Here is a 9,086-nt window from a genome sequence, read left to right as displayed (position 1 = left end):
CTCTCTCTCTCTCTCTCTCTCTCTCTCTCTCTCTCTCTCTCTCTCTCCTGTCCTTGGTGAATCCTCTTTTCTGCCAAGCACCTGCTGTGGGGATAAGACCTCGGAGGAGGGAGGCTAAACCCAAGGTGCAAGGCGGTCGCCATTTTAACTGCGGCTTTCAACACGTCGGAGGCCCATTTTTCTTGGCCTCCAGTGCAAGGGTAGATAGGCTGGCGAAGCTGCACTTTAGGTTCAACCCACCTCCGCACCCCGCCACCTCTCACTACTACTCTTTTGCTACTCTTTCCTCCATTCTACCCTCTGGCCCGTGAGAGGACCTTTTTCCTCTAGCCAGAATGTTCCAGCAGGGGCCTGGTAACTGAAAGCTGTTGGTGTGGAGAGAGTGGCGCTGGGGGCATCGAGGTTTGCCCGACGGTGTTCAGAACCTCTCTAATCAGTATACAAGCGAAAGAGTGAGGCCCCTTTAGAATCTCATTCCCAACAGTCCCTGGCAGCCTGTGCCCACCGCATCAGGTCTCTGTCCCGAGAGCGGCCCCTGGCGAGGCAAAGAAGTGCCCAGCTCTCGGGAGAACGTACTTTAGCCTCCCAGCCTCAGAACTACCACTATTCCATTCCGTGCTCCGACACCTCCAAACTCCCGTATCGAATGGTCCTAGCTGAGGTGTGGTGCTGGCACACTGGGCAGAGCAAGGATTCATTTCTTCGAAAGAAGGTCTCAATAAACAGCCGAGACACTTTACAAAGCCCCAAATGTGTCTCTATCTGCAGGCCCTGAAGAGTGGATTCCATGGATTGCAGGGATGGCAAACAAACTAAAGGGTCAAAAAAAGCCAAGATCTTCCACCTAGCAGTTCCTGGTACCTCCTTGGCTTGGGGCTTTCTCTCTCTGTTTTCCCCAGCAACCTGCCAGAATACTGCTCACCGGCTAGCCTAGCCAAAACCCTGAACAGTACAGTAGAGGGTAGAGGATAGCCGAGTAACCGCCCAGCGGTGCCTCCAAGCTGTAGCTTTGGTTGGAAAAAGCCACCGTGCCCTTGTCAAATGGTTAGTGCATCTGGGCACTCACGAGTCTGATCCTCTTCTATTCATATTGGGCAGCATCTCTTCTCCCCCATTTCCCTCACAGCCCACCCCTAAAATGTTTAAAACCGGCATTGTCCAGCAAAGAGCTTTCTTGTAGGAGGCGAGTTAACTCAGAAGCCTGCCTTATTCTGTAGTTGTCCAAATAGAAACTAGATTCAAAGTCTCAAACGCATAGGACACTCTGAAATCCCATCATTTGGGGATTTTTACAGATAGGGTGTCTAGGAAAGTTCTCTTTCCATTCCCCAATCCCGGGACATCTCTTCAAGTCTCCTTTCCCTCTATCCTCTGTACTAAAGAGTAAGAGTTCAGCTTCAAATGAAAAGCTAGCTAAGGTCACCTTGCTCTATAGAATATGTCTAAACAGCTGTCTGGTATAAAGGCCAGGGACTGACTCCTGCAATTTGTTTTGTCCAGGAGTTAGAAACATACAGGCCTGATGCTCAAGATTTTGAGACTGGGAAAGAGAGAGCAAATGTCAGGGCTGGCTCACTCCAGCAGCCGGGAACCAAACTAAGCACATCCTGACAGGCTTTTAAAATGACATTGATTGAGACAAGCTGTTCCCAACCCCAGTAAGAGTTAATCTGCCTGTTAATCAAGGCACTAAGGGGCTCAATGTGAGTTTTATTAGTGACTGGAGAACAGAGGCAGCAATAGCAAGAGATCAAAAGCTGGAATCCCAGATACTTTGTCAGTGAACACTCCTCCAAAAAAAATGTATTTTTCAATTAGAGAACAATCTGGCGCTTTTCATCATTTTCTAACCCAGTCTCTCAGATGGTGACTTGAAGCCTCCCCTTCAGGGAAAAACCTATGGAGGTTGGGAGTTGGGGACAGAGCAATGAGGGATTAAGTGCTGGTTGTTTCATCAGAGATCGGGGGTTTCATCAGAGACCTGGGAGAATGTCTGAGCCCCAGGCTCAAGGCCCTGAAGCCAGATTCCTTCCGAAAAGAAAAGGAATGAAAACTGAAGCAACAAATAATACCACAAACACTGGCGCTCATCCTTCCAGGTCTGGCCACTACTTCAGGCAGGAGTGGGGTCTGGCCCAGGAGTCACTGCCAGTGCACTAGAAAGTTCTCATGCAGTCTCTCTCTCTCTCTCTCTCTCTCTCTCTCTCTCTCTCTCTCTCTCCCTCTTTTTGCCTCTCTCCTTCTCTCCCCGAGAAGCTGGATTCTCTTTGGTTTTCCTTTTGAAGTCTACAATAAATAAACTCCTGGGCACTGAAGAAATTTGAATACTAAGTTCTCCAATAATTCAAATGATACGAAGTCTGAGGGAAAAAAGTAGACACACCAATCCGATTTGCGCTCTGATCAAGGAGGGCAGCAGAGTGAGACCGCAGCAGAGGAGGTCCCTAGCTCGCCCTGGGCGCAGGGCGAGGACTCTGGTCAGAGGTAATTATGTCACCGCGTTTTCTCGCCGTGACAGCCGAATAAACACAATCTCCAATAAACATCTCTAATGAGGGAGGAGGCCCAAGGATGGCTGGGTTTGATTTATGACTGGAGGAGAAGGTCCACTTCCTATTGCGAAGCGGGCAAACTGCTCACGGCTCAGCTCTGGAATAAGGAACTCACGGAGAAGGGGACCCCCGTCCAGGTAAGGTGTGCAGCCCGGTGGCCACTTTGTCCGTGGCCTCGTTTCTATATGAGGCGCGGAGAAGGGACTCTGCTCAGAATTAGACTCCTGGGCACCTGTCACAGGTCCTTGAGATCCAAACGAGCTGTACAAGTGCCTCCAGCAAGTCTAGAGAGAGGGCGCCAGGCGCACGAGTGGGAGTGGGCGAGATTCAGACCAGGCCTGCTACATGGCCTTCTCAAATTTCCGGTGGGTTGCTCCTGTGCCCGGACTCAGCCAGCCTGAGCGTTTCATATAAAGCTTAGGGCTTGGCTGAGAGATTTTCCAACCTGGCGGAAACACCGTTTAGTTTAAATTTGGGGTAATCGCTTTCCTGACCCACTTCGGCAAAGTTCTGGCCTTCCTGGAGCCGGAGCATGGCTGGGCGCCTCTCTCCAGGGCTCTCAGCAGTCAGGTTCCCCTGGAGCCCACACGCTTCCCGCCGAGGCAGAGAGCTCCGCGCTGGTAGTAACCCGTTCCCGGTAACCCGAGCCCGTGTTCTAGCTCAGTGAGAATCGCTAATTATTAGGTCTTCCGAAGGGAAGCTCAAATCACACGCTGGGGCCTTCGCGCGCGCTGCCCAGCTCTGGAAGGCCGCATTCTTTCGTCCTGTGCTCGTTTCGGGGGGGGAAACGAACCCCCAAGACATTGACTTCGATATGGAATACACATCTACACACAACCTCGGGGAAACTTTTGTCGCAAGTCGCCCGACCTTCCTCGGGGTGCTTCCATGAATTCTGCGCGAGGCTTGGTGGCTTCTCCAAGCACGAATGTCGCTAATTGCATCGGGGAAGGCGTGTTGCAAACTGCATGCCCACCGCCTGCTTTTCTTAGGATCTCAGCGATTTCTTTAGACTGCGACCACAGCCACCCCCTCCCACCCCCCACATCACCCCCAGCTCAGGACTAGATAGGAAGTCTACTCTTGAGACCAGAACGTTTTGTTACTTTTACAAAGCAGCATGCTTCGCAAAGGCATTTCCCTCCTCCTGTCCCACCAGTAACTCCCCTCCCATCTTTGTAAGCCTCCTTTTAAAAGAAAAAAAAAATTAAGGCCGGGGCCACTGGGAGAGGGTTTCTACGACCTGAAGACACAGGTTGCGGACGGCGGAGAGAGGCGCCGCTACTAGCGAGGTGAGTTCTGGCTGGAGCCAGAGCGGTTACCTGCGAGCCGAGGGCGGGGTGGCAGGTGAGCCTGGTGGCGCTGGTTCCCACACTTCTCACAGCCGCTTCTCGGGGAAAGTAGCAGATCTGACAGCCGGGTTCTACGCGAGGATCTGCCCTAGAGTTTAAATGTCAACGATAAGAAAAAAAGGGTGCTCCGGCAAGCTCTAACTTTCCTTAATATCCACGCCAGCGCTGCCCTCATTGGTTGCCGGGCGCGCGTGACGTCACGGCGGCCAGAGTTGGGTTCAGCTCGGCAGATTAGTTCTCTGGCCTGGCGGGAGACTCCCTCTCTTCAGCCAGAGTCTGGCTAGCTCCATCCTAAGAGTCTTCCGGGGTCTGGTCCGTTACTACTCATGCCCAACCTGCCTCTGGCTGGTATTGTACTCCCTGAGGCTCGGCTTAAGCCCCCCTCCCCCTACTTCCAAGTAAACAGGTCCTGCGGAGTTCAGGGGCCCTTCAGCATGCGGATCCCACGGTCCCCGCCCTTAGGCTAGATTGTTATCTCTCTACGTAACCCCCTAGCCTGCCCCTAGGTTCTCAAGGGAGTCAGTTCATCTGGGGGACGAAGACCACGAGGAGTCGAAAGGGACCTCTGGCAAGTTCTTTTCACGAGGCGACCCAGTGGATAACCCCTACCTGGCCCTTGCTTCCACAAGTCACAAGGTGGGCACAGACTGTGGCTCCAGCAGCCAATGAGCAAACTCCTTTCCCAAACTGGGCCAAATCTAGGCCTGTTGGCGGTTTCCTGAGAGAAGCCCCAAAGCCAGAGTGGCCCGGCTTCCCTCGCCTGTGAAACTGAAAAGCTCCATTCATGTAGAAAATGTAGATGATGGTATTTATCTTTGACTTGAGGGTTAACTGTTGACTTTATGGCCTAGAGGGGCAAAAGTGGGGACATGGAAGATTGGAAGGTTAAGATTCTCCTTCCTCGTGCTGAGTGAATGAAGAAATTGGGGCAAGGTCCCCGGCTATTGATCCTGTGGTCTTCACACCCTCTGTGGAACCGAAGACGGCTTAGATTTGCTAAGCCTGTCTATCTTGGAACAGATACCAACACCTGCGTCGACATCCCTGCCCTTTCGCCCTCGAGGGCTTCTCAACTTTCATTCTCTTCCCTCTTCTGCTTGCTTTGGGTCTGGACTTTGGAAATGACTGAGGTGAGGTCCTGAAGGGGCGGGAGACTCTTGAGGAGATGGTGGACGAGGAAGGGAATGGGCGTAGAATTGCCTTCAGGAAACTTCTGTGAGACATCAGGGTGGACCAGGGTGTACACCAGGAGGGGAGCACTTGGACGCGAGGAAGGTTCAAGGGCTAGAGTCTACACTCCTTGGCCGGATGAGGGCGGTGAAGGGAGAGAGTCTTGTGCAAGTGGCGCTAGGGTGCAGGCTCTCTAGGTTCTCGCTCCGCCCCCCAACACACCTGGACCGGTGTGGAACTTTGCAACAAGCCCAGGTCGGCTCCAGCAGCCCGCTGACCCGCTCCTTCAGATTTGGCCAGCTTTGAGCCAGACCTTTACTTTTCTTCTTGCACCTTGCTGAGTGCATCGTGCCTGAGGATCTGGCTATGTGGAAAAGGGGAAAGGGAACGTGCTGGATAGGTCCCAATGGAGACATTCTTATTTGCAAAAGCCTTCGATTCTTTCTCTCTCCATTCCAACATCTACTCCCTCTAACCACTGTCGCCTGATCTGGATCCTAGAGTGGTCCAGTCGTCTCGCGAATCCTGACACTTTGGGAAGTGGCATTGAAGCCTTTGCTCTACTTTCTTCACCCCTCGCTGCCACCTCCTCAGACTTAGTTTCTCAGTAAGCGCCCAGCGTCCAGCCAAAACTTCCTCCAGTCATGTCCTCAAACGTCTTGCGGTTCCATCTATTCCACCATCTGCCTTGGGGGATGGGTGACTGGTGGGCCCTGGGCCTCGGATAGGCTTTCCCAGCTTCTCTGTCTGTCCCAGGTTTTTCACCCACCCCTTGTTCCGACCGGAGGCTGCAGCGAGGGCTGTCGGAGCTTGTTTGGAGCCATTAAGCTTGTGCGGATCCCTGCAACCCAGCAGGGTGCTCAAGAGTGAAGCTGGAAACGCCACAGCCCTCGCCAGCTTATCTATCTGTCTGTCAATAAAGGGCTCGTTAGGGCTGGGTGAGAGCACGGGTAGTGGTGGAGGCGAGGCCAGACCTTGGCCCTCCGGAGCTCCAGGCCAACGTTAAAGCCGCTCTCTATTTGCCCCCCGCACACACTGAAAGCTGAGAGGGAGGGAGGGAGGGAGGGAGCGGGGGAGGGAGGGGGGGAGGGGGGGAGGGAGGGAGGGAGGGAGGGAGGGAGGGAGGAGGCATTGGGGTCGCCACCTGGTAAGCATAGCCACAGGCCTGAATCTTGTTCTCCTGGTAGCCATGAACCTTACAGAACTCTAGAGACCCTACCAGAAGTCTCAGTACTGGGGGAGGGCGTCGGTGCTGGAGCCTCCCTTCGGTGCCTGAGACTTGCCTCCAAGATGTGCATAGCTTTGGGGTTATGGCCTTACCCCTCTTGGACTCTCAGTGCCTCTAGGCCACACTGCCCCGGGCAGAGGGGCATCGAGGATAGCTTGGAGGCATGATAGAGAATTTGTAACTAGCCTCGGGAGTGCTACTTGAGGCAGGCTGTAGGTGGGGTGAAAGAAACTTTTCTTTCAGGTTTCTCCTCGTCCCAGCCTAGCCTAGACTGCAATTCTCCTACACTTGGGGACAATCCCAAATTCTGTTTCTCGGCAGCAGTTATTGCCAGCAGGTAGTGGCCAAAAGTCTGTGGAGGTTCCATTCCTCCCTGGGATCCTGAAGCAACCCTTCTAACTAGTTGAAGGGAGCTGGGAAGTAGGGAGGGGGGGTGGGCAAGAGGGATGGAGGGGAAAAGATAGCTAGGGAGGGTGAGACACAGAGAGGTGGGAAAGGAGGGAGGGGAGAGGGGAGAGGGTATGCATAGTCTTGAACTATAGCTAAGATTTCTTATTCAAGGAACATCTGGCTCACCCACCCCTCCCTGTGCATCTGGCTCTTTCCTTTAACTACTTCATGAAAATAAAGCATTTTCCAGATTGGTGGACCTCCGCCTACTGGATCTAGACTACAGGATGGGCATTTGTCTTTTCATTGAAAATATCTCTTTTAAAAATTGATTCACTGGTGGCGCACGCCTTTAATCCCAGCACTTGGGAGGCAGAGGCAGGTGGATTTCTGAGTTCGAGGCCAGCCTGGTCTACAGAGTGAGTTCCAGGACAGCCAGGACTACACAGAGAAATCCTGTCTTGGAAAAACCAAAAAAAAAAAAAAAAAAAAAATAGTTCACCCTGTCAAGTTCTATCTTTAAAGACTAGCATTCCAGGGTGGGTGCTAATTCGTAAGACTGGTTTCATAAAGATCTCAAAAAGTAAAAGGGCAGAGAAATGTCCACAGATGATTGAAAAAGATTCCGTGTCTCCTTGCAGGTCATTTCAGATATCCATACAAACCAGCCAAAGCCGAGGTCACTTAAGCAATCAAATTAACTGGGCACTGCATGGTCTCTTACTCCTCTCTCCCTGCCCTTCACACCCTCCCTTTAAACAGCAAACTTGTTCTATCAGGATTTTTTTTTCTTCAAATCAAAATGGGAGGAATATTTTGTGAATTCAAGCATCAAACAGGGAGATATTTATGCAAAGATAATATTTGCCACTTCTTCACCCTGGTCTAAAGGACTGCATAATGGCTCGATTATATATGATTTTGTGATTCTGTGCTAGTCAATTATTTTCATGCTCTCATACAAAGAGATGCCTCACTTAGCTGCCTCGGTGCTGGCTGTTACGCCACTCAGGAAGAAGTTCTGCTGAACCTTTTAGAAAATCCTTAATTCTCCCAGTTTGCTCTCCCCACCAAGAAAACCTCTGCGGTCATCAATTCAAGAACATTCTACTGTCTTTTTTTTTTCCCTCTTAAACATTCTCATATGAAGTCAGCTTGCCATACCGTGTTTGATTTCTTTCTCTCCCTTGTCTGGGTGGAGATGGAGACATTAGCTGAATTCCCTGGGGGTGATTGGATGCAATTCTCTGAAAGTAGACAGGCACGTCCTGGATGTTAGAAATTCACTTTTTCTCAACCTGACAAGGCCGGCTTCGATCTACAATTGTATTTGAATGGGCAATGAGCGGAAAGATCTCTCATCATTAAGGCTGTGTCTACTTTAGCAAAATAAGGAGAGCCTTCATTTGCACACAAATTCTCATAAAAGTTGAATCCCTTGCAACTCTTTAATAAAAAAGGATGGCTTAATAATTTAGACAGGAGGTGAAAAGAATGGAGATGGGGATGCTTCAAATGTACCCCTCCTTTCCCCTCAAAGGGCTATGTGATCGAGTTGACTTTTTTACTTTAAATCTTAAATAAGATGTGAGTTCTAACAAGAGGACTGGCACTTACTCCGTGACCCTTATAATTGGATTAAATATAGACCGAGACATACAAAAACACACCAAGATTGACACCTGCCAACTGGACTTCCTTATGATTGATTGTGATGCTTCGTGCTGGCAACAATAATGAAATAAATTGTACGGATAAAACAGCACATTTGTCATTTCCGTGCCATGAGTGTGGAAGTCAACGAGTCAGGCAAGCTGTTAGCTGACAGGCGCAAGCAGGAGGCAAGCTAAAGAGATAAATAAGGATTCCAGGCATTGACAGGACAAATTATAACTTGTCACAACCTCTTTAAATTCAGAAGTTTTCAATTAACATATATATTGCTGTTACATATAAGATAAGGGGACACTGAGGTAAACACATTGGGATTACAGGAGACCCCCCCCCCCAAGCTCCAAGGGCTTGGGCACAGGGACTTCCAGGAGGGCAATAGGGGCTCAAGACTCTGAGGCTGGTCTGGGGCAGGATTGCGTAATGGAGATCTGCAGTAATGAGGCTTCCTCTGTAGCTCAGACAACCCCCTGCCCATAGACTCACCACTCTGTCCCCAAAGAAGCAAAGCTTCTGTGAGGAAAGATTGCCTAGGCAAGGCCTTCTGTCCAGATCAGGCACACAGAATCCTGTTGTCCCCTTGTCTTCAAGTGTGGAGTTGGAGGTAGAAAATTGAGTGTTCCCCTTTCACTACCCAAACAACAAGCTCTTCTCTCTGTGTCTCTCTGTGTCTGTGCTCTCTCTCTCTCTCTCTCTCTCTCTCTCTCTCTCTCTCTCTCTCTC

General features: G+C 50.9%; 1 protein-coding gene and 1 long non-coding RNA gene across 3 annotated transcripts in view; one reads left to right on the top strand and one right to left on the bottom strand.

Moving 5' to 3' along the window:
- Positions 1–4,026, bottom strand: part of Pax6 (paired box 6) — a 29,154-nt gene extending 25,128 nt beyond the window's left edge. For both annotated transcript variants that reach the window (XM_028766875.1, XM_028766877.1), the window contains exon 1: positions 3,875–4,026. The gene's annotated coding sequence lies outside the window, so the exon portion shown is untranslated. The remainder of the gene's footprint in view (positions 1–3,874) is intronic.
- LOC114620764 overlaps positions 1–9,086 on the top strand; it is a 25,343-nt gene that overhangs the window by 10,094 nt on the left and 6,163 nt on the right. The window lies entirely within an intron of this gene.

Source organism: Grammomys surdaster, unplaced genomic scaffold, assembly GCF_004785775.1.
Source record: "Grammomys surdaster isolate TR1022 unplaced genomic scaffold, NIH_TR_1.0 170, whole genome shotgun sequence".
In the NCBI taxonomy this organism is placed as follows: domain Eukaryota; kingdom Metazoa; phylum Chordata; class Mammalia; order Rodentia; family Muridae; genus Grammomys; species Grammomys surdaster.
This window is presented reverse-complemented; position numbering and strand designations above follow the sequence as displayed.